This window comes from Melopsittacus undulatus, unplaced genomic scaffold (assembly GCF_012275295.1).
Source record: "Melopsittacus undulatus isolate bMelUnd1 unplaced genomic scaffold, bMelUnd1.mat.Z mat_scaffold_941_arrow_ctg1, whole genome shotgun sequence".
Classification (NCBI taxonomy): Eukaryota; Metazoa; Chordata; class Aves; order Psittaciformes; family Psittaculidae; genus Melopsittacus; species Melopsittacus undulatus.
Window position 1 is genome coordinate 6,299 of NW_022994718.1, and position 5,205 is coordinate 11,503.

Genomic DNA, 5,205 nt, shown 5'->3' on the forward strand with positions numbered 1-5,205 from the left:
GGAAAAACTGCAAAATAAAGAAGAAAAACTACCAAAACAAAGCAAGGCCATTTCTCTAGGAAGACATAAATAGTAAGGACAACTAATAAAGAAAGAATGGTGCTCAGCTGTCTTAACATCCAGCTCAAGATTACCTTAAGAACTCAAAGAGTTGTGATCAATGGTTCAATGTCCGGCTGGAGATCAGTAACGAGTGGTGTCCCTCAGGGATCGGTTGTTGGGACCAGGTCCTTGTTTAATATTTTTTCACTGACATGGACAATGGAATTGAGTGTGCCCTCAGCAAGTTTGCCGATGACACCAAGCTGTGTGGTTCTGTTGATATGCTAGAGGGGAAGGAATGCCATCCAGATGGACCTTGACACACTTGTGAGGTGGGCTGATGCCAACCTCATGAAGTTTAACCATGCCAAGTGCAAGGTCCTACACTTGGGTCACAGCAATCCCAGGCCACAGCGAAGGTTGGGCAAAAAGGAAATTCATGGTAGTCCTGCGGAGAAGGACTTGGGGGTGTTAGTCAATGAGAAAATGAACATGAGCCAGCAATGTGCACTCACAGCCCAGAAAGCCAACCGTATCCTGTGCTGCATCAAGAGGAGCGTGACCAGCAGGTCAGAAGGAGGTGATTCTGCCCCTCTACTCTGCTCTGGTGAGACCTCACTTGGAGTATTGTGTGCAGTTCTGGTGTCCTCAACATCAAAAGGACATGGAACTGTTTAGAACAAGTCCAGAGGAGGGCCACGAGGATGATCAGGGAACTGGAGCACCTCCTGTATGAAGACAGGCTGAGAAAGTTGGGGCTGTTCAGCCTGGAGAAGAGAAGGCTGCGTGGAGACCTCATAGCGCCTTCCAGTATCTGAGTGGGCCTACAGGGATGCTGGAGAGGGGACAATTCATTAGGGACTGTAGTGACAGGACAAGGGGTAACAGGTTAAAACTTAAACAGGGGAGGTTTAGACTGGATATAAGGAAGAAATTCTTTACTGTGTGTGTGGTGAGGCACTGGAAGTGGTTGCCCAGGAAGTTGTAAATGGTCCATCCCTGGCGGTGTTCAAGACCAGGCTGGATGAAGCCTTGGGTGACATGGTTTAGTGTGAGGTGTCCCTGCCCATGGCAGGGGGGTTGGAACTAGATGATCTTGAGGTCCTTTCCAATCTAACTATTCTATGATTCTATGATTGAGAAATTGTCCTTGAGAAATGTTTCGTGTGAAGGTTTGAATCAGCTTCACTGCTATGTAATGGAGGTAGGGACCACAGTGGTGCCCCAGCATTGTTCTTGGTAGAAGATTAACCCCATCTAAACAGACTTATTGAACAATATGATCATTTGAACGACGTGTTACTGCACCAGCACAGCTCCTCATCTGTAGTGTCTGGTATAAGTGATAGAACTGCTAAGTATGGTAGTTTTACAACTGTGAGAATGCAGATGCATCCAGGAGAGACCGCGCATCTCAAGACTGTCCCACACAAGCTCTCCAAGACGCTGAGCAGGTCCACCAGTGGCACCACCCCAGCATTCCTCCTTTCCCAGTACCTCTATGGCATCCTGCACTGCAACTGATGCCCATCACCATGCTCCCCTACACACCAGGAAACCTGAATCCAGTCAGCACCAGTTGTGATGCCCATCTCCCACTCCACTCCAGTGGAAAGACACCTGCACTAGAGACAACAACTTGTGCCACGCCTCACCATTCCTCCTGAACAGGCACCAGTAACTGCAAAGGGCCATGCCCCACAGTCCTTTTACAACTGTAAATAAAGAAGTTAAATTTGCCTGGAAGAGGGCTAGCCCTTTCAAGGCACCTTCACACACAGCAGATGCACATCTGTGTCAATGAGACCAGGACCACACTGAAAATGACCGTGCGTGTGTTATTCTGGCACCTAGCAGGTGGGAAACACGATGGGAACACCACTGCTACGATGGACATTTGTGACCTTCCACCAAAATAAATCAGAATGGCAGGTTAGAAACCAACATAACTTCATTATGGTACTGGGTACATGGGGGATCGATCCGCCTGTCACACACATCAACGAGACAGCTCACAGCTCATGTATCTTCATCACTTACAACATTCCCCATAATTCTGTGAAATGCCCAGCCAGTTCCTGTTACTCATTGCATATGGTAAGTTGGGCAGATAAGGCTGTGGCACAGGGGCTGTGAGCTTGAGGAGGGGTTGCAGTGCTCATTTGGGGAGAAATACCCCCACTCGGTTTACCCTTCTATGGAAATCCATTAGTTAAGGACACTGGAATGTGCTTAGTGTTTCACAATTAACTACATGTTCTTGTCTGGGCTAATTTAGGACCACTGAGAGGTTTCCTCAAGCTGTTTTCTTTTGAAGCAGTTTACCTATTTGTCATGCCCTACTGACAGGAGGAAGGCCCACATCTATTTGAAGACAATTGTTGCATACCTTCCTCATCTTGTGAATCACTGTCGCCTGGTCCATGACCATGTTTCTGTACACGCAGAAATACGTGTTTAATTCGGCATCAGCCCCACAACCAGCTGCGGGCCGCCAGCTGCTCGCCCTCACTCCTTACGCCCGCCGACCCGCAAGGCGGCGGCAGAGCGCGAAGCAAGAGCGGCACCCGGCGGAAGTGGCTCCACGCCGAGCCCCGGCAGGCCCAATTGCAGCGCGCGGCGGGGCTCGGCGCTGTGCCGTCGGTTGCGTTGTCTCGTCGGGCCCGGGTGAGCGGCGGCTCCTCGGGCGGGGCCCTCGCTCGGTCTTGTCCTGCTGGCTGTCCGGCGTTTGTCGGGGTGGGCTGCGGGCGAGAGGGAGCGCAGGTTGCCACAGCCGGGGAAGCGGGGTTTGTGGGGGGTGGTCCCTTGGGGAGCGTCTCGTTGAGGGAGCGGGGCCTGCGCCGTGTGCCCGCGGGCCAGGGGGTGCGGGCCTCCCTGTTCGGTGTCGTCCGTGTGTTGAGGAACTGGTCCCCCATGACGAGATGGGCTCGCCGAAGACGCGCTCCCGGCCGAAAAAGGCGCTGGATGCGACCCCCTGGGAGGAGATGGAGGGCAGGGCCGCCGAGGCCCTCTTCGAAGAAGGAGCAAGAGAAGAGGAAGAAGAAGAACAAGAGGAAAAAAGGCTACCAGAGCGAAGATGTTAACGGGTTTGCGGCTTTCCTGAGCAGAGCTCGGGGAGTGCGAGGGAGCCGGAGCAGACAGCGCTGAGCTGGAGAAGAAATAGCCATAGCCTTGAAGAAGGACAGCGGCGGAGGGGAGGAGGCTGAAGAGGCAAGAATGAAGAAAAATGCCATGGTGAGTTCTGTCTGTAGCCACAGGTGTTTGTCTCTCCAGGCAGCTTGTTAAAAACTTGGGAAAGATCTGTGTGGAAAATGCCCGTTCCAAACTCTTTGTTGTCACTGCTAGAGGTGGTTCCGAGAGGAGGGCTTGGAGTGCGTATCTTCTAGAAGAACAGCGTGTGCTGAGTGACTTTTTCACGTTAATGGGATGAATTCAGCTTTACACCATAGCCCATTCATACTGTTCATGCTACATTGTGATGAATTCTCAGCCCTTCTTCTGAGTAAAGCTAATTCCGTGTGAAATTCTTCTGACAATCTTTTTGCTGTTTGGGGACCTCTTTCTGCAGTGATTTCTGCTTGAGAATTGAAGTGGGAGTCTCCATCAGACTAATAAGACTGTCTGAAAGCAGTTATTTAACAACAGACTTTAGGCATTCAGCATGAACTTGTGCTGAATGTGATCTGAGAATATATAAAGAGAGTTACTACTCGTCTGAGAAATCCTAAGTTTTTCTTGAATAAATAGCACTGGTGCAACACAGCTTATGTTTCCTTAAGCCCTTGCTGCAACAGTACTTAAAGAGCTTGGGGAGCTGTAGTCAAAATCAAGTGTCATTATTTGTTTCAGGGCACTCAGTTGTCAATGAGTAAATACCCTGTATGGTGTGTTGTTGGTAAAAGAAGAGCACCCATAATAGTGTGGTCTGATGACATAGACCACTGACATTTATTTTGTGACAGGATACAGTATCTCTTAGTCTAGCTATTTTTGACTAAGGAGAAAATATCTTGGTGTGTTTGCCTTCTGAAAAGCTGGAACACCTTGTTAGCCTGGGATTTTTCAGGTGTTTGGGTGCCATGCATAGAATCCTGTCTTTTTATGATACAGTAACCTCAAATCTCAACTCTAGAGATAAGTACATGGTACTACCCTCAAAGTTTCAGCCAAGGGATTGTAGTGGTCTAGTACAAATCTAGCAGGTGATAATCAGAGTGAATTCTGTAGCAGTGTTACGTCTGAGTGCTGTGTTTTGCTGTGTGACTGTCTGTGGAAATGCATACAACTCAATTTTGTTTTCAAAGGTATGTTTTCCACTGTAGAGAACCTGGACATGGTGTTGCTGATTGTCCTGCAGTACTTGAAAGTCAAGATATGGGTACAGGAATTTTGTTACCGATGTGGATCCACGGAGCATGATATCAGCAAATGCAAAGCAAAATGGATCCAGCAATTGGTATGTCTTAGAAAATTTGTGGGGGTATGAGATGTTTTGGGCCTTGTGGGTTTTTTTTAATTACTGAAATACAGTCCTTTGTGCTTTAGTAATTTAACTGTTCTCAGGAGACAGGTTAGTGTAAAAATGAACCTGTCCAGTGTATGAGTATAGTGCTTGTAGTATAGTAAAAACATTGTCACTGTAGTGTCTGGACTTTACAAAGTTTTTAATGTGGATCATAAACTGTATGGGATTTTGCAGGGCCATTTCCGTATGCAAAATGTTTCATCTGTGGTGAGATGGGGCATTTGTCAAGGTCATGTCCAGATAATCCCAAGGGATTGTATGCTGAAGGTGAGTGCACTGATTTACTAAAATCAAAACACATTTTTCATATTTAGCTGATACAGAACAAGATAACATTGCAAGTGAATGAGGATCTAACTAAAAAGAATGTCTGCCTGTCCTGGGTTCAGCAATAGCAGTCATTTTTTCTTCTTAGTAGCTGGTGCAGTGCTGTGTTTTTGACTTTTGGCCTGGGAACAGTGCTGATAACACCAGTATTTTTAGTTGCTGCTCAAATGTTTAACTGACCAAGGACTTTGTGAGTTCTGACGCTCTGCCAGGGAGGAGGGGAGGGCAGGAGGAAGCAGAGTACAGGACACTGACCCAAACTAGCCAAAGAGGTATCCATACCACAGCACATCAGCCCAGGATGTAACTGG

General features: G+C 48.0%; 1 pseudogene; it reads left to right on the forward strand.

Moving 5' to 3' along the window:
- The first annotated feature begins 2,955 nt into the window (after positions 1-2,955).
- Positions 2,956-4,881, forward strand: LOC117438958 (zinc finger CCHC domain-containing protein 9-like; annotated as a pseudogene).
- Positions 4,882-5,205: the final 324 nt, after the last annotated feature.